A 21,001-nucleotide genomic window follows, 5' to 3' on the forward strand; every position below is an offset into this window, starting at 1 on the left:
ATATTGGGGGAATAGGTGGTGTTTGGTTACGTGAAGAGTTCCTTAGTGGTGATTTCTGAGATTTTGGTGCACCCATCACTCACCCGAGCAGTGTACACTGTACCCAAAGTATAGCCTTTTATCCCTCACCCCAATCTGAACCTTTCCCTTGAGTCTCCAAAGTCCATTGTACCATTCTTATGGCTTCGCATCCTCATAGCTTAGCTCCCACTTATGCGTGAGAACGTACGGTGCTTGATTTTCCATTCCTGAGTTACTTCACGTAGAATAATGGTCTCCAATTCCATCCAGGTTGCTCCAAATGCCATTATTTTGTTTCTTTTTATGGCTGAGTAGTATTCCATGGTATATATACACCACATTTTCTTTATCCACTTGTTGATTGATGGGCATTTGGACTGGTTCCATATTTTTCCAATTGCAAATTGTGCTGCTATAAACATGCATGTGCAGGTATCTTTTTTGTATAATGACTTCTTTTCCTCTGGGCAGATACCCAGTAATGGGATTGCTGGATCAAACTGTAGTTCTACTTCTAGTTTTCCACAGTGGTTGTACTAGTTTATAGTCCCACCAACCAGCAGTGTAAAAGTATTCTCTCTTCATCACATCCACGCCAACATCTATTATATTTTGATTTTTTGATTATAGCCATTCTTGTAGGAGTAAGGTGGTATCACATTGTGGTTTTGATTTGTATTTCCCTGACCATTAGTGAAGTTGAGCATATTTTCATATGTTTGTTTACCATTTGTATATCTTTTTTTAAGAATTGTCTATTCATGTCTTTAGCCCACTTTTTGGGGGACTGTTTGGTGTTTTTTTTTTTTTTTCTGATTTGAGTTCCTTGTAGATTCTGGATTCCTTTGTCAGATGTATAGATTGAAAAGGTTTTCTCCCACTCTGGATTGTCTGCTTACTTTGCTGATTTTGTCTTTGCTATGCAGAAGCTTTTTAGGTTTATTAAGTTCTATTTATTTATCTTTGTTTTTGTTGCATTTGCTTATGGGTTCTTGGTCATGAAGTCTTTGCCTAAGCCAATGTCTTGAGGGTTTTTCTGATGTTATCTTCTACAATTTTTATGGCTTCAGTTCTTAGATTTAAGTCTCTGATCCATTTTGTGTTGATTTTTGTATAAGGTGAGAGATAAGGATCCAGTTTCATTCCTCTACATATGGCTGGCCAGTTATCCCAGCATGATTTGTTGAATAGTGTGTCTGTTCTTTCCCCCACTTTAGGTTTTTGTTTGCTTTGTTGAAGATCAGTTGACTGTAAGAATTTGGCTTTATTTTTAGGTTCTCTATTCTGTTCTATTGATTTATATTTTTACATAATAAAACATATTTGTATTTTTATACCTATTTTTATACCAGTACCATGCTGACAAACTATAATATTCAAATACAGAAAATCACCAAGAAGCATTACCTATATAGTGATGAATTATCACATAACATTTATTGTTTAGGCCAATGACAAGGTCAAAGACTAATACTTTAAGCAGTTAAGATGAAAACTTATACAAAACACAAAACCGAAAAACTCGCCCCTAACTCAGAGATGAGTATTTTCTGGAATACTAACACTTCAGTTATCTTGTTTCCTGGGCCCACATCAGATTGGAAGTAGCTAAGAAGAGAATGCTGGAGGGAGCAGCCAGATGTAGACACAATTACAGCAATAGAAAGCAGAATAATCATAGCCTAAACAATAGCAAAGTTAACAGGCAAAAAGTAGTTACTGTGTTATGCCCTTGACTTTCATTCCTCTCAACAACCCATGTGGCAGCTCTATAATAAGGCACCTACTATGTACATTCTCTCTAATTCTTACAAGTTGGCATTATTGTTCCCAATTTACAACTGAGGAAACTGTGGTTCAGAGAAACTAAATACTTCGTGACAAGATTCCTTAACAAGCAAGTGAGTCAGGATGTGGACCTGGCCCTAAGTAAAGTGACTGTAAATCCCAGTTTGAATAAGCAGACTCATCTTATTCCTGTTGTCCTGCTTAAATAATAACAGTGTCCCAGTTTGGATGTTGAGTTATGTGGTCCCCTATCCAAAGGGCACACCCTGTCCCCAGTCAGTTGGTCCCACCTTCTCCACACAAGAGTGGCCTTCAAAGCTGACACCTTGACACTGAGGCAAGAGAAACATAACTGTAAAAAAGAACCTAAAACACTCAAAATGCATGCCAATTTGAGATCATTCAGAGAAAAGGAGAATGGTTTATTCAGTTTGATTATTCCCAAGAGCAGGAATCTATTAAGGAACTAACAAATACCTATACAATGACACTGTCCCCAAAAGAAATGGTTAAACAAATTAAATGTAAATAGAAGAGTATGTAACACAGTATAAAAGGATTTTTATCCCAAGTTGTTAAAGCTTAACTTTTGAACCTAAAGAGGGTTTTAGTTATCAAGAAAATTCATTGTTTTTTGACCCTTCCTTTCCTAATCATAGTCCAAGGAATAATTACTGTATTTTTCCTCCACAAAATGCCTCCCCCTCCCACACTCACAAAAAAATTTGCTTCTCAGCTCAGTCTCTGAATGTCTGAGTTCAAATGCTCACCACATGCTGTGTGATCTTAGACAAGAGTCTTGTCATCCCTCATCCTTTTACTTATCTGTAAAATTAAGACAATAACCACACCTGGCTCACCGGAATGCAGGGAGGATGGTACAAAATAATGGATGTAAACCACTTGGAAAAGTGAACAGTATTTAGCACACAGACCATGCTTAACAATTTTACTTATGATGATGAATATTAACCTTATTAACATTCCTAATGTTAAGCCCAATTCAAGTCCTTTTCCCCTTTGAAAAGTGAACTCCCAAGTAGAAGAAATATGTTCAAAATCTAGGCAAAATGATACTGGCACTAGCACTTATAAAATACTCCCCAAAACAGGTTTACAATTCAAAGCCAAAGGAGACTAAGGCACCTGGTCTAACTACTTCATTCTATAGAAAAGGAAAATTGAACCAGAGAGGTGATGTGACTTCCCAAACACATAAAACCAACTTAGTAGCAAAGCTAGATATTATGGACTTCATGCCGAAAATGTCCTGAATACAGAAAGAGTATGGGCCTTTGTGGGGAATAAAGCTCATCTTCCACATGATAGCTGTGTAACCTCAGGCAATTTTACTTAACATTTCTGAAGCTTGTTATTCTCTGTTGATAAAAATAAGGATTAGAGTTTTCCTTTGTCAGGGTATTCTGAGGAATAAAAGAACACACAAAGAGATGGGAGTCACACTCATACAATACGGTGGATGTTTGAAGTGGCATAGCCACTACAGGGAATTGGTCACTATCTACCAAACCATGAGATGTACAAATCCTTCCACACATGGAAGATGTACAAATCCTTCCACACATGCATTCCATTTCTAGAAATGTATCCTTCGGGAAGACATGTATGTTGAAGGATGTTTACTGAAGCTTTCACTGTATTAACAACCACCAAAAAAATTAAATCTCTAAGAGGGAAATGCTGCTAACAACAAAAAAACAAAGAGTAAGGAAGATTTATATAAAGTGCAAATAGTAAGCCTTTTAAAATTAAGCAAATTAGAATGTCATTGAATAATATGCAGAGTAGATTTTGTTAAGCAAATTAGAATGTCACTGAATAATATGCAGAGGTTTTGAACTCATGCATGACAAAACAAAACATTAAGATATGAATGTGTATATGTATATGCAGATGAAATTGTTAATAGATACATATGATGAAACTAGTGGCATTTGAGGGAAAAAAGAAAGATAATTTTGACCATTTATCACATATACTCCCGTATCTTTTAAAGTTTGTATCATATAAATGTATTCACATATTATTTATATAGCAGAAAAATATATAGCATGCCTAGCATATAGAGGATACTAAATATTTCTTTCTGCCTATATACCTCAATACTCAGTGTTACAATGTTTATTACTATAATTGATATTTCTATCATTGTCATTATAACTTCAAACACAATTTTAAAAACAAATATTGTTTCAGTGACTCCTCTGTCCCATTAGAGAGCTTTTCTATCAAGTTTCAAATCTGGCTGTTCATTTATGACCTGCATTAAAGGTCTATATCCCACAGGCTGAGCTAAGGGATGAACAAAGGTTAATAAAAACACATAAAGGCAAGGCAGGAGAAGTCAGTCTCCCTTGCCTCTGTTTGTGGTGTCATTTGTCTCCCTGTTAAAATACAATAAAGATAATAAAAGGAAATCGGCTGTGGAAAATGAAAGAGCCCTTTATTCATAAAAACAATTCAAATGAGAAAACTCTTTTAATGGGGATGAGACAACTACCAAGCAAAACAGTGGGAGAGGGACACATAAAACCCTTAGGACAATTCATTAACCACAAATTATTGTAGGCAATTCAAATCTTTTCCCCCAAAACAGGTTTATGTTCTAACCATCAGCATGATAGATGCCTTCAAGCAAATTCTCAGACTGATGCAAAAGCAGTAGGCAAAAACAAGATACTTGAATACAGGATCTGCCCTAGCAATCTGAGGGTCCTTAGAAGAAACATGGTTCTGTAATGGACATGATAAAGGAAGCATGATAAAGGGAACTGGTAGAAGGAAGGCCACCTGGCTCACCCTTAGATCTGACTGCTTGCTCCACTTCAACTAACTCACACCACTGAATAAACAAATCCATGACCTTGGGAAAGCTATCACCTTGTTTTTGGACCACCTCACCTAAAATGAAGGTAATAATATGTGTCTAATCTATCTATCATAGCTGTTACGATGCTTAATTTTTAAAAAGAAATATATATGTATAATGAGTCCAAATTGCTCCTATTAAATCACGCCAGCCACTCAGACACCACACAGCCTGCACCTATTGAAATTGCAAGCCTGCTCTCAGTAACAATTGTGGACCCTTCATTTACTACTACCCCTACTTTTCCTCTTCCTCCCCATTCCTAAGCTTGCAGCATAATTTCAAATTAAACTGTATGTTGAAAAGCTCTACACTGAATGTAAACAAAATGCAATTTTGTTTTTCAACATATAGTTTAATTTACATTTTTATCCCACCACCCTGTTAGAGGACTAAAATCTGAGACCCTACATGAGTTTTGGCAGGCTCCTTTCTGTTCTAATTGACGCACCGTAAATCTGTGCTTAGCCTGTAGGCTGCTAGCCATGTCCAGCTGCCTCTTTCTGCTAAGACCTCCTCACCCCTCAAAAACAAAGGCCTCAGTGCTACCCTTTCCTGGGCTCCACATTCAGTCCAAGGAAATACTCATGCTTCCTTCACCTCATGCTATAGTTTGAATGTGTCTCCCAAATTTCATGTGTTGAAAACTTAATCCCCAATGTGGCAGCATTAAAAATGGGTCCTTTAATAGTTGAATGGATCATTCATGAGGACTCTGCTCTCTTGAATAGATTAATCCATTCATGGATTAATGATTATCATGGGGTGTAACTGGTGGCTTTGTAAGAAGAGGAAGAGAAACCTGAGCTAGCATGTCAGTGCTCTCAGCCACCCACTATGCGATGCACTGCAGCACCCTGGGACTGCAGAAAGCCCCTACCAGCAAGTAGGCTTTCACCAGATGTATCACCTCAACCTGGAACTTCTCAGCCTCCAGGACTAAAAGAAATTCCTTTTCTTTATAAATTACCTAGTTTCGGGTATTCTGTTGTAAGCAACAGAAAATTGATTAAGAGATCCCACAATCTCTGAGGAGCAGGCCAAGCTCAGTATTGCCTTCTTCTCATCCTGTCACCAAAGCAATATGGAAGCCATATTGAAAGTCATGCCAGTGGTCCCATTGGAGCTTGAAAGGTCTCACTTTAAGTATTGATAGCTTCAGTCTAATCTCCTTATGCTTTTTTCTCTCCATCCACAATCCACACTTCACAAGGTGAATGAGTACTCACTTTCAGAAACAGAGCCCTGACCTGGTGTGGTGGCTCATGCCTGTAATCCCAGCACTTTGGGATGCTGAGGCAGGCGGATCACCTGAAGTCAGGAGTTTGAGACCAGCCTGGCCAACACGGTGAAACCCCATCTCTACTAAAAATACAAAAATTAGCTGGGCATAGTGGCACACACCTGTAATCCCAGCTACTCAGGAGGCTGAGGCACGAGAATTGCTGGAACCTGGAAGGCAGAGGTTGCAGGGAGCCAAGATCGCACCACTGCACTCCAACCTAGGTGACAGGGTGAGACTCCATCTCAAAAAACAAAAACAAACAAACAAAAACAAAAATCTCAGAAACAGGGTGCTGCGGTTTGGCAAGGGTTTTAATTGGCAAGGAAAGCTTCAGTCATGTTCACTAGGTTAGATTAATTGAGGCATAAGAGAGTGTTAGTCATTTGGAAATTATTTATATTGCAAAGCAGCAAAACCAAAGAATCTACATGACTGGGTGCCTGAAGGTCTGTTTTGACTCTGCCACCAACTAAGAACAAAAGGAAGAGGTTCACCACTCAGGGACATCACTTTCTCTGTATGTACACATTTTTCTGAGACAACTGGACAAAATGAAGACTTTTCACACTAAGTTTGTTCTTCAGGCTCATGTGGGAACCCGCCATACCCCAGGACAGTCATGCATGAGACAGGTAAAAATTCAGTATCATTCCTAATTCTGCCTCTCATTCTTGTGCAGCTTTGTGGTTCAACATTATTAATTGACATCAAAAAATCTAAACTAAAAGTGTTTCTTTGATACACTGTATTAACCCAACCTTCGTCTTTTCTGGGATAGCAAAGTAAAGTCTATTTTACAAATAAGGATTTGTAAAATCATCAGTGGGCTGTCAAGCAGATAATGCTTCTGAAAAACACACAGACAAAATAAAACAAAACAGAACAGAACAACACTGCCTTCGGATATAACTGCTTTGTAGAGTCAGATCGTGCTTGATCGGTTATGGCTAAATCCTTGATCTACATGGGTGTCAGTTGCCTATTTGTAAAATAATTAGGCTAAAATTAATAATCTCTAAGGCTATTTCCAGATCTAAAAGTCCACATCAGCATCACTCTGTAAGATACTGTTTTTATCTTTCTATAATGTATCTTGCAAATTTTAACTTAGGAGTTTAGGAAAATACAGGATTAGTTGCCCCATTTCAGCCTTGGTTGGCCATCTGTTCATGGGAACTAGGGTCAGATACAGTAAACTTGAGGTTATATTCAGGAAATCCGAGGGTGTCTATAAAAATAGCATATCCAGTCTTTATCTTCTACAGGCAATCTGTTTCATTTGTTGTGTTTTTGTTAAAGGTATTAGACAATTATAATGGCAATGGCTATCACTTTGTGTTTCTGCTAAAGGTATTAGAGAATTATAATGGTAATGGCTATCACTAGAAGGCAAATTCCCTGAAGGCAAGAGACTTTTTTCTATTTTATTCTCTGCTCTTATTTTTTTTTAAAAGCAGATTAATTGAAATACAATTGTTCTATTATTAAATTCAACAACTTAAAATATACAATTTAATTATTTTTAGTATATTCACAGAGTTGTAGACCTATCACAAGATCTTTAATTGGGAAAATAAGAACGTTCTGGGTTTAAATAGTGGTGGTGGTTTCACAACATGGGTTCTGTACTTAATGCTACTGAATGGTTTAGAATGGTTACTGCAGCAAATTTTATGTTGTGTGTATTTTACCACAATATAAAATTCCAGAAAAAAATCTCACTGAAGTACTTTTTAACATCATTTGTGTTTTCATTCTGTAGCTCAAGTATTATCACTCTTTACTGACTTTATTCTTTAATAAGTTCTGGGACCCTTATAGAATAGTCATCTTTGAAATCACTTGGGCAGTAGTTTTCCCCAGGCAATGAAATTAGAGATTTCCCCTTCTTCAGATCCATCTATATTTCCTAAAATAAGCATGCATAACTCTTTAGACAGAAAACAATTATAAACATTATTTTTTAAATATTAGGAATATATGTAATTAGAACTTTTGAGTGAAAAATTGCAAAGGGCTTTTTAGAATCTGAGGAAGAGAGAAAGCTTTTGGAGATACTGCCTTCTCCTATGGCATTGCACCACATGCTTTTATGCTTATGGCTCATCTGTGAGATGTAACATTTTGCATTTATCCTGCCTTTCCTATAAAAACTGTGTTACTTGGTTTATAAAATTTCTATTGGTAAACATATTTCAGAAATATATCCATAGATACACCTATATATACATCTAAGAGATGTATAAAGTAAGAATAATAGAGTTAGAACAGCCTCCTTTTGCAACCTTTAATGAACTGATGTATCTAGTCATTGATCATCACCACCTGCTAAAAGAGAGGCAACCAGACAGTAAATGCTTAATAAGGAAAAACACAGCAACCTTTATCAAGTAGAATTGCTACAAATAAACCTACCTGTATCTGATTAAACCACTAGCACCAATGCTCAATTTACAGGAAAAGCAGAGAGTATAGGAAGAAGTTAAGCAACACCATGGTGACACAATTATCAAAATCCAGACGGCAGAAAACTCTACAGGATAAATAACCTGGTTCCTTCAACAATGGAAAGAATTAAAAATTTTCGGACTTGATTCACACAAATGGTTACAAAAATATAGTACTTGTAAGAGAATTTGAAATTTGAATAATGGTTAGGTATTTGATGATATTAAATTATTATTTTTACTTGTGACTGCAACTGTAGTTCTTTTTTAAAGTATTATGTTTTGGAAATACACACTGAAATTGTTTCAAAGGCAATAATTTGACTTCTGGGACTTGCTTCAAAAATACTCAATGAGTATAAGTGAATGGAGGTATTGATTAAACAATATTTGTCATGATTGTATAATTTCTGAAGCTGGGTTGTGAGTGCATGGAGTTTTACTTTACTATTATTTCTACATCTGCATATGATTGAAAAATTTCATGATACTTTAAAAATGTATTTTTCCAAATAAATGTAATGGTGAGAAGGGGTATTTGGAAGGTTTTGCTTGTTCATTAGTTTTCTAGAATTTAGTTTGTTTTTATTCTTTTGAGTTTGAAGAATATACAAGATATAATTCGCCAGAGTAAAATTTTCTATCTAGGTGCCTCCATTTACTACTGCCATATATATAAACTGAAGAGGGAATTTTTTCATGACCAGCCTTCTGGGAATCACAGAAATGTGATTGATCTGGAATACTCTCCACAGTCTACGGGCTGATGTCATGTGGCTCTCTCATAAATGGGAAGGAGCTGTGAAATGGCAGAAAATACTCAATTTTACAACTATTTTTGAAAATCTTTAATATTCGTTATTTTAAAAGTAGATTAGTACATCTGACATAAAGTCAGAATGTAAAATGAATCAGGTTGTGAACAGAATTATGGTGTAATAAAAACACTCAGCAGAACTGGACAGTGAAATAGCTCTGAATTTCATTGAAATGTGTTGTATAATTGATCATGGATGTAAAGCACAGCATGTTTATGGATTCGGCAAGAGAGAATGTAGACTTTTTTTTCCCCAGGACAAGCAGACATACTCTGATACCTGTAGAAAATATAGAAATATATTGCAGCTGAAGAGATCATCACCATTATATTATAAAACATACGGTGCTGTGTAAAAAAAACACACACACACGCAAAAACCATCAAATCATTTTAAGTAACTATATTTGTGGTAATGTTGATGCTATTATTCTGAGGTTGATGCATGTATATTGTTAGACAAAATTAATAATTACATTGACATTATTAAGAACCAGGAGTTTTGGCATATAAGAAAAAAAGATACATATGTAAGATCAAAGAGATTACATTAAAAAAAAAACCTTTTAATCCTAAATTTAAATCTGAAGTTTTTTATCAGGTGAATTTGTGATGTATTTTATCATATAAATTTAAAAAGCACCAAAACTGGTAGCAATGACTTCTCCTTAGCAACCAGATGATGATCCGTAAGCATAATTTTCTACTAAAATAAACAAACAAAAAAGGGAAAAATAGGGAGGGAGCTTTACAGCTACAGAGGAGTGGAGAGATTAACAAATCTTCTTCTTACCTCCACAAGAAAAGGATAAAACTGGACATAATTGTCAAAAACAACCATCTTGGAACTCTAAAAACTGACTAAATGCAAAGAACAATTTGAGAAATATATATTTATGAAAAACTGCTAGTCCTTCAGCTACAAACAATAATGCCTGTAATCTTGTCTGGAGCCAATGTTCACCACCCATCCCAGCTTGGTCAATAATAATGACAGCATTGCTAGTGTGCAGCTGGCCAGGAAACCTATAACTTTGATGCCAGACCAGGTGGGCTCAATTTCAGGCATAGGACAAAAACCTACAACAGGCAGCATTGTCAGTAGAAAATAAATGGGTGACTGACAGGTCTACTAGCCTAAATTTGTGGTACTGGTTGGGGCAAATGGTAAACCAGGCATAAACTTAGCGGAGAGCTCTTAGAAATAAGAGAGCCATAGAAGAGATGAGAGAAGCTATTCATGAACACCTGGCTGACTAGGAGGCTATACATGTGTGTGAGGCAAAACCAAGGAAGTTTGAGTGTAAAGTGAAAGTCACAGAAGACTTGAAAACTGACAACTTTGTGCCCACACCCAAAGACCAGTCAGCAGAGGGAGGAAGAATTATGGGCACATGGAATTTGAGTATAGCCTATTCCAAATCACTGGATGACCACTAAGCTATGCAGACACTGGGGTGACCCCTAGGAAGCCAGGCTAGATAACAAAAATAAAAAATCTTAGCATATATACAAATGGCCATATGCTACAGGGGAGATCAATTTCACAGTTAACGTTCAAGTGAGTTACAAAAAAGAAAAAAGAAAGAAAAAGTAAAATCAGAACACAAAATTACTGTATTACCTCATATGTCCAGTGTCCAATCAAATATTAGAGTATACAAAAAATACTGTGTGAAACCATATTTAGAGAAAGTATAGACCAGATTTAGAAAAAAAAAAACCACTGAATAGAACTAACTGTAAGTAGACTAAGAAGTAGGATTCTGCAGCAAAAATTTCATTATAGCTATTCTGAATATATTGCATAGAATTTAAAAAAATTTGAGGACAATGACTCAACAAATAAGGGAGCTCAGTAAAGAAATAGAAAGCTAAAAAAATCCAAATGGAAATCTTTAAGTTGAAAAATGTAATAACAAAAATGAAAAAATTACTAGATGGATTTAATAGCAAATTTGTGATGGCAGAAAAAATCATCAATGATTTTGAAGAAAAAAATAGAAATTAATTTACCTTAAGATTAGAAAGAAAATAGTTACAGAAAAATAAGCGGAGACTCAGAGACTTGTCAGAAAATTGTACACAAACTGAAGGGATTCAGAATGTGCCACCCCAAAATATTGCACTTTGGCATATTGATTGTTTTGAACTGAAGCCACTTGAGAAACAGCAAATGCAGGAGGGGCTTTCTGACCTCCTCCTTTCTACCTAAAAGCAGATCATAAAATTTCCCATTAAAAAGTTGTCTTCCCTTTAACACAGAGAAGAATATTCTACTCACTACACACTGGGAGTCAACATCAAAATGTATCTATAAAACCTACTAAAATAATTCTTATTTTCTATTATTTTCATGTATATATCTCATAGTGAGTTTCCCACAATTTACCACCACAGAAGTTTAAATCCCTTTTCCTTTGTCTTATCACTTCTTCACAAAATTATTATTCTTTTGGTAAATAGGTTTATAAGCTCTCAGTCCTAACTGCTTCTTCACATCTTTATTTTTTCTATGAAGGCTGCCAAATACATATAAAAACATTACATAAAATGCATATGCTTTTCTCCTGTTAATCTGTCTTATGTGTTTGATTTTCAGGCCAAATTCTCGGGCCTGGTCACAGAGCCTAGCAAGGCAGATGAAAGCATTTTTTTCCTTTCCCATGATATAAACATACATGAAATGAGAGTCCCAGCAAGAGGAAAGAAAGAAAATGGCAGACAAGTATATTTGTCGTGAACTTCTGTTTCCAGCTCTGATATCAAAAAATAATAGAAGTCATTACTTCCATCATTTCAATGAGAAAAAATTTGAACATACTGAAAAATAATGACTTTTCTTAGACCTGTTAGAGAACTGAAATCTAAAGGCAAACTGCCACACCGAATCTGGCAAGACAGCTTCATCCAAAGAGTTACAGCCAATACCTGCTGCCTTGGAGGAAGAGCCACTGGAGTAACGAACCGGTAGAAATATTTAAATGGTAATTTTGATTAATTGCTGGAGCCAGGAAACTAACTTGAGAGTGAGAATATCCTAAGGGTTGCAGTCTTAGGGATACAAACATTCTTTTTTTTTTTTTTTAAACCACTAGGAATCTGATTATACTTTCACAGTGTAGCAGCAACAAAAATTCCCTTGTAGCTTTGGCAAGAAGAGGGTAAAAGTACTATTGTGAAATATACCCAAAGTGCTCTCCATAACACAGGCCTATACTTTCAAGGGAGAAAGGCTACCAGAGCCTTATCCCTACTTGGGAGAAAACTATTTCCCTAACTACAGGCCTGTCTAGCCCTCGAGACTCACCTAAAGTGGAAAATCTCAGTAAGTTATTTTCTAGATATCAACAAACTGATTCTAAAGTACATAAGGAAAAGCACAAGACCTAGAATCACCAGCACAGTACTAAAAAAGAAGATAATTAGAGAACTCACACTACTCAACTTCAAGGCTTACTATAAAGCTACAGTAATCAAGGTAACATGGTATTCAAAAAAGAATAGACACATACATGGATGAAATAGAATAGAGAGCTCAGAAATAGACCCCCACAGCTATCGTCAATTAATCTTTGACAAAGAAACAAAAGAAATTCAATGAAGAAAAGATAGTCTTTCAACAAATAGTCCTGAAACAAGTAGGCATCCACATGAAAAAAAATCATACATCTTTCAAAAAAAAAACCTTACATCTTTCAAAAAAATTAATGAGAACGAGTAAATCTTAGACCTAAATATAAAACACGAAACTATAAAACTTACAGAAGAAAACATGACAGAAAATCTAGGAGACCTTGGTTTGGCAATGAGTTTTCAGATTCAACATCAAAAGTATGATTGATGAAAGAAAAAAAATTGTTAAGTTGGATTTAATTAAAATTGAGAACTTCTGTTCCGTGAAAGACACTGTTAAGAGAATAAGAAGTTATAAACTAGGATAAAATATTCACAAAACACTTATCTAATAAATGATTTGTATCCAACACAAAGAACTCTTAAAACTCTGCAATAACAAAACAAAAAACCCAGTTAAAAAAAAAAAGATTCAAATAGACATCTCATACATAAATGACAAATAAGCACATGAAAAAGAAGCACAACACTATTTGTCACTAGGGAAATACAAATTAAAACAATAAAACAAAATAAAATAGTAAAACAAAATAAAATGTTACACTTATTAAAATGGCTAAAATCTGAAAATTCCTAAAACCAGTTGATGGCAAGGATGCAAAGCAAAAGAAACTCTTCCACTTGCTGGTGGGAATGCAAAATGGTACAACTACTTTGGAAGCCAATTTGGCAGTCCTTACGAGGCTAACCATAGGCTTATCCTATAATCCAGCAATTTTACTCCTACGTATTCACTAGAATAATTTGAGGTGAACACATCCACACAAAAGCCTGCATGTGAATGTTTATAGCAACTTTATTTGTAATAGACAAGAACCAGAAGCAACCAAGATGTCCTCCAAAAGTTGTGTAGATAATAGAACTGTGGTTTATTCACACAATGAAATATTATTCAGTGATAAAAAGAAATGAGCTACCAAGCTATGAAAAGGCATGGATGAATTACAAATTGCATATTGCTTAGTGAAATATTTTGAAAAGAATCTAAAAAGATTATAATTTCAATTAGATGACATTCTAGGAAAGGAAAAACTATAGAAACAGTGAAAAGATCAGTATTTGTCAGGGGTCCAGAGAGATGAGAGGAGGGGTTGAATTAGGTGAAACACGGGGAATTTCTAGGGTGGTGAACTATTCCATATGATAGGTAACTGTTAACATATGGTACTATGCATTTGTCAAAACCCACTGAACTTTACACAAAGGAGTAGACCTTACTCTTTGGAGTAACCTTATTCATTAAGAGTAAACCTTAATGTATGCAACTTAAAAAATAATTCAGATGTTAGAGGAATCCCAGGATGGAATGTTGAATGTGATGAAACAATCTAACTATATTACAAATGTATGCATTTAATACAACCTCGAATAAAGCTGGGGAAAGGAGGCTGACCTGAGCAACTTTGGAAATTAGAGTAGTCTGCCAAACAATAGGCAAAAAGTCTAGAGAACTAATATATAGCATGAGGACTATAGGTGATAAAATCATATGTATTTGGGATTCATGACAAATGAATAGATTTTAGTTACCTTACTAAGAATAAAAAAAGATAGTAAACATGTGAGATGATGAACTTATTAATTTGTTTCACTATAGTTAAATACTATAGTTAGATACTTTTTTTCTATCTCTGTGTATCCCATAACCTCATGGTGTATCCTTTAAATATACACAATATTAATTTTAAAAAAGATGGCTGTTCATAAGCACTATACTCTACTTGAAAAAGAACACATACCTAATGGAGGTATGAACTAATGATTCTGATACATACATACTAGAATTGAACAATTAAGCAAATGAATTGTGGATGGTGGGAGCTAGGTTTCCTAATATTGTAATCAGAGTTTACAAATAAGCACATGGAAGAGGCTAGAATGATCCATGTGGTAATGGATTAGAATTGGAGACATCAGCACGGACTCGTGTTTATTTTAATATAGATACAGATGGTTACATATGGAAATATTTCCAGATATATATGTATACTCATGGGACAGTATACACATAAATATTTCCTTTCTCTGTTTAGCTGAGAGGGCCTAAAAACAATGACGCCAAAATAGCAACCAGCACTCTTAATGTCCAGGCACTGGTTTCGGATAGCATTCTCCAAAGAAGGGAAACCAGAGCTTCTCAGAGAAATGGCTGATTCTAGGACTGGGGCAGGAAATATGTAAGATGAACCTGGAGCAATTGCAGTGCCAGAAAATAAGAAAATGTTCTTACCAAATAAGAGCAACAACAACAAGAAAATAAACAGCAACAAAACTACAATTGTGGAATATTATCAAAGGGACACAGGAACAACTGAAAGAGCTTCTGATGGCCACAACTGGAAAAATTTGAGCAAGAAAACAATATCAAACTATAACCCAAAGTATAAAATAAATAAGTCCATACTGATGGAAAAAAATATTGAATACCTAAATAATTGGGGTAAAATAGACAAATTTTTCCTGCAGAATTCCAAGTAATTTCTATTGATACTCCTCCCTCAGGTTGTAGAGAATAACTTTACCTCTCCTCAAATATAGGATGTACCTAGTGACTTTCTTTTAAATAATATAATACAGAAAGGGAGGAACAAAATAACTTTACAGTGAAGTCTGACAAACTTGTTAGCCATGTGATCAAGGTCAACACCAACAGTGATAAGTTATGTTGGTTGATATAATTTGATAAAATGGCGCTTTATTTCAATGATCTTTTTTCCAAAAACACATAATCTCAGTCTAATCATAAGAAAAACAGCAGACAAATCCCAATACAGAAACATTCTACAAAATGCCTGTGCATTAACTCTGAAAGCTATCAAGATCATCAAAAACAAGGAAAGTCTAAGAAGGTGTCATTGCTAGGAAGAGCCTAAGGAGACATGGTGATTAAATGTAATGTGATATTCTGGAAAGAATCATGAAACAGAAAAAGAACATTAGGTAAAAACCACGAAAATCTGAAAAATGTACAGACTTCAGTCAATAATGTCTCCATATAAGATCATTAATTGTAACAAATAATAATGTAAGATGTTAATAATAGGAAATATTGGGTATCAAGTATATAGGAATTCTCTGTATTAATTTCACGATTCTCTGTAAATCTTAAACTGTTCTAAAAATAAAGTTTATTTGAACAAGAACATTTAAAGAAATAATCATTGAAGCTTCCTAATTTGTTTAAAAACATTAATCTACAGATCCAAGATAATGAAACCCAAATAGACTAAAAACAAAGAGATAAACACCTCAACACATCATAGGCAAAGTGCAGTGAAACAAAGACAAAAGAAAATCTTGAAAGCAGCAAGACTCATTGTGCACAGGAATCACTGCTACTATTTAAAGTTGGCTTTGATCAGAAACAATAGAGGCAAAAAGGCAGTGGAAGGACACATGCAAAGTGCTGTCAACAAAGAATTATCTAACCAGCAAGTCTATTCTTAAAAAAGGAAGGCAAAAATAAAACATTCCCAGATATACAAAGATTGAGAGAAATCATTGTTAACAGATCTGTATGACAAGAAACACTAAAGGAAGTCCTTCAGGCTGAAGGGAAATACCAGATGGCAATTTAAATTCACAGGAAGAAATGAAGAGTCACAAAAATGGTAAAAACATAGGTAAATAAGAGTATATAAATATATTTTCTAATTTTTATAATAAAAAATAAAATTGTATAGGGCAATAAGAATAGTACTGTACTAGGGGTTTATAGCTTACAGGGAGATTGGAAGAAATTGAGCTATTTTAGAATACAGGTGCTATATTTTTCTGGAATTAGGTCAGTATTTACTTGAAATAGGTTGAGATAAATTGAGGTGTATACTGTAATTTCTAGTAACTACTAAGAAAAGAACTCCAAAAACTTTGTATGTTTTGTTTGCTTTTTGTTTTGCTTTGTTTTGTTTTGAGACAGGGTCTTTCTCTGTCATCCATGCTGGACTGCTGGAGTGCAAACACAGCTCAGTATGGCCTCAGCCTCCTGGGTTCAAGTGATCTTCTGCCTCAGCCTCCCCTGTAGCTGAGACTACAGGTGCGCACCACCATCCCCAGATAACTTTTTGATTTTTTGTAGAGACAGGGTCTCACTTTGCTGCCCAGGCTGGTCTTCAACTCCTGGGCTCAAGTGATCCTCCCATCTCAGCCTATCAAAGTGCTGGGATTACAGGCATGAGCCACCATGCCTGGCCAAAAACATAGTCTTAAAAAAAATCAGCAGCTAGTAGATGTTTTTACCAAAGTGGTATCCCAAGAGTAAAAGAAATAAATCACAAGGAGAATTAGAAAATATCTTGAACTTATGTTCATGGGAATGACAGAGCTGGGAATAGTAGAGGCCAGGTGGCTGGCAGCACTTAATAATCATAAGCAAGGTGGTAAAAATTACCATAATAGGCAGCAAGGTTGGAATAGCAGCTAGGGCAGGGCTATTCACTGAAAATGATAAGAAAATATAGTATGCCTAGGAACAAGATGGACAACCATTAAGGCCATTGCTCAACAAATCATAATGAGAAAAGATAAACAATGGATGAACAGAGCTGAGATTATCCACTTAATGGATTTGGCCAGTTTCCAGACCTAAGTCAATTATCAGACTCAGAATCCACCAACTGAAGAAGAGGCCAGGTCTTGATAAAGAAGGACTCTGTAACACCACAGAAAGTAGGCACAATAGTGTTCTTCACAGACTTTTTGAAATGGGATTCATTGCTCTTTACTTAGATAAACATGCCCTGGAGAGAGATGAATAACTAGACTATTTCCAAGACAATTGTATATAGGATATGAAGTTAATGCTGAGAACCAGCTATCCACAGAAGTCCTTATGGTGCCCTGTTAGAGTATAGGTCTCCAGTAATAAATGCAGTATTGGCCCAGAGCTATCTCACAATGGGTTTGATAACTCCATAAGCCCACCTGGTAGTTGTTTCTTAGTTAAAAACCATATAACTAGAAGGGACATACAATGCAGTTAAGAAAACTCACATTGGCCCCTTGACATGAAAAGTAAAGGCTAATGTGTAGGAAAAGTCAAATGGAAAGCATCTAAAATTTGTCCCTTCAGTGAAGATAGTAATTTCTTCAAAACAGTACTGTATTCTGGGGAAGAAAAAAATGTGACTAGTGACACTTTCCAAGACAAAAAAAAAAAAATCAAGGGACCCTAAGATCATAACTGCCCACTGTATACTCCAAACTATTAGATGCATCAAATCATGAGATTTGGCAAGTCCAGTAACAATAAATCAAAAAGTGGAAATGCTATATCAGAAGTTAGGTTTGAGCAAATCCATGGGGCTCATACCTATGGTCTTATGAGACATTCACTAAGACCATTTAATGGAAAAGAAGTTCAACCTTGGTTCATGGATGAATCAGCTTGAAATATTGGTAGAAACCAAAAATAGACTGCTGCTTCATGACAGCCCCACTCAGGAGTGGCTTTGCAAGAAAAAGATTAGAAGTCCTCTCAATGGCAGAGATTTGGGTGAAGAAACTTGCCATTCACTTTGGGTAGAATGTGAAGTGATCCAAGGGAAGATGATACGTGTACTATGTGAGGTGGTAGATGACTTGCCTACCTGCTCAGAGGCCTTGAAGTTACAACATTGGAAAGCTAGTACAAGAATATCTTGGAAAGAGGCAAATGTTAGACTTAGGGTAGTGGATACAAAGTGTGAGAATTTTGATATTGAATTTAATGCCCCAAATAAATCATCATTTGCAAAAGAGGTTCAAATAACCAAGTGGAGAAGATGCCTTTACCAGTATATGTCAGTTAGCCTCTCTCCTCAGACATCCAAGGACTTGTGCAATGGAATCAAGAATAAATTAACCACAACAGGTCAGGAAAATGGCAGATAGGAGGCAGGACTAAATTGCAGCTCCCACTTGGATGGACAGAGCAGCATATGGAGACTCACATTGTGAACTTTCTCTCCAAGAGAGGAACATACCAGGAACATACCAGGAAAGCCGAGTAAATCCACAGACCCTTTGAAGGAAGCAGATTGCTTCTGAAGGCCCTGGGAGACAGTCCAAAAACTGTGAGTACCCGAAGTGTAAAAGTGTGAAAGAGGGATCGTCCACCCCAAACACACACCCTCACTGAGGAACCTGAAGGTCCGAATCACGGAAGAATTTGATCTTACCTGGAGCTGAGACAATTTTGGATATCTGAGTGAAATACAGGGGTAGAAGCAGCAGCAGGATGAGCTGTGTGGTCTCTCTCAGATCCCAGGGAAGCCATTTCTGACTTTGTCTCACAGAGGTCCCTGGGAAGGGCTGCCAGATAAATGGAAAAGACTACAGGGAGAAGGAAACTTCCAGCTGAACTTTGTAACAATTTTGACCATGTGTGAAGTTTCCCACACAGAACTTAGGGGAGGAGGTGAACCTGGAGTGCAGATATAGCACTGAAGCCATGGCAGGTGGGGAGGTGCTGAACCTGAAAAGCCTGCCTACTTTCACAGCCAGGAGGCTGGCAGCTTGGGGCAAGTTCTCAGCTCTCCTCACTTGCTGCCTGGAAACAAACTTGGTGCTATTGAGGGGGCACATGGTGGAAGTGAGACTGGCCTCTGGGGTTGCATGGGAGCTGGGTGAGGCCTATAACTGCCAGCTTTCCCCCACTTCCCTGGAGACCTGCATGACAGAGCAGAGGCAGTCGTAATCCCCCTGAGAACATAACTGCATTGGCCTGGGAATGACACCACCATCCCCAAGAGCAGCTGCAGCAAGTTCCACCCAAAGAGGGTCTGAGCTCAGTCATGCCTAACCCTGCCGGCCACCTGATGGTCTTTCTTCACCCACCCTGGTTGCTGAAGACAAAGGATATATTCTCTTGGGAGCTCTAGGGACCCATCTACCACTTGATTCTCCTTATACCACCACAACTGATACTGTCTTGTAAGTGCCACCTCCTGGCAGGAGGTCAATCAGCAAAAGACTAGTGCAATAAACAAAACTATTAATACAACTAAGGATCCTCACAGGGTTCATTTCACTCCCCTGTCACCTCCACCAGAGGAGGTGCTGCTATCCATGGCCGAGAGAACTGAAGGTGGTTCACATCACAGGACTCTGTGCAGATACCTCCCAGTACTAGTCTGGAGCCCAGTAGCTCCACTTGGTGGCTACATCCAGAAGAGAAATGACAATCTCTGAAGTTTGGCTCTCGGGAAGCCACATCCCTAGGGAAAAAGGGAGAGCACTACATCAAGGGAACACATTGTGTGACAAAATAATCTGAACTGCAGCCCTTGAGCCCCAGATCTTCCTTCTGACATAGTCTACCCAAATGAGAAGGAATCAGAAAAATAATTCTGGTAATATAACAGAAGAAAGTTCTTTAACACCCCCTAAAAAATCACACTAGCTCACCAGCAATGGATCCTAACCAAGAAGAAATCCCTGAATTGCCAGAAAAAGAATTCAGAAGGTCAGTTATTAAACTAATCAAGGATGCATCAGAGAAAGGTGAAGTATAACTTAATAATATAAAAAAAATGATACAAGATATGAAGGGAAAATCTTCAGTGAAATAGATAGCATGAATAAAAAACAATCACAACTTCTGGAAATAAAGAACACACTTAGAGAAATGCAAAATGCACTGGAAAGTCTCAGCAAAAAAATTATACAAGCAGAAGAAAGAACTTCAGAGCTCAAAGACAAAGTTTTCAAACTAACCCCATCCAACAAAGACAAAAAGAATCCAAAGAAATGTGCAAAGCCTCCAAGAAGTTTGGGATTTTATTAAATGACCAAACCTAAGAATAATTGGTGTTCCTGAGAAAGAAGAGAAACCTAGAAGTCTGGAAAACTTGTAAGTGCCACCTCCTGGCAGGAGGCCAATCAGCACAAATCCAGTATAATAAACAAAACTTTATTTGAGGAATAATCGAGAAGAGCATCCCTTACCTTGCTAGGGACTTAGACATCCAAATACAAGAATCTCAAAGAACACCTGGGAAATTTATTGCAAAAGGATCATCGCTTAGGAAGATAGTCATCAGGTTATATAAAGTCAAGATGAAGGAAAGAATCTTAAGAGCTGTGAAGCAAAAGCACCAGGTAACCTATAAAGGAAAACCTATCAGATTAACAGCAGA

The 21,001-nt window shown here is 36.5% G+C and overlaps 1 long non-coding RNA gene across 1 annotated transcript in view; it reads right to left on the reverse strand.

Annotated features, from left to right (window-relative positions):
* Positions 1-21,001, reverse strand: part of LOC105739642 — a 123,968-nt gene that overhangs the window by 96,727 nt on the left and 6,240 nt on the right. The window contains exon 2 of the long non-coding RNA XR_001115592.1: positions 9,094-9,230. This is a non-coding gene — a long non-coding RNA (uncharacterized LOC105739642). The remainder of the gene's footprint in view (positions 1-9,093; positions 9,231-21,001) is intronic.

Source organism: Nomascus leucogenys, chromosome 4, assembly GCF_006542625.1.
Source record: "Nomascus leucogenys isolate Asia chromosome 4, Asia_NLE_v1, whole genome shotgun sequence".
Lineage (NCBI taxonomy): Eukaryota > Metazoa > Chordata > Mammalia > Primates > Hylobatidae > Nomascus > Nomascus leucogenys.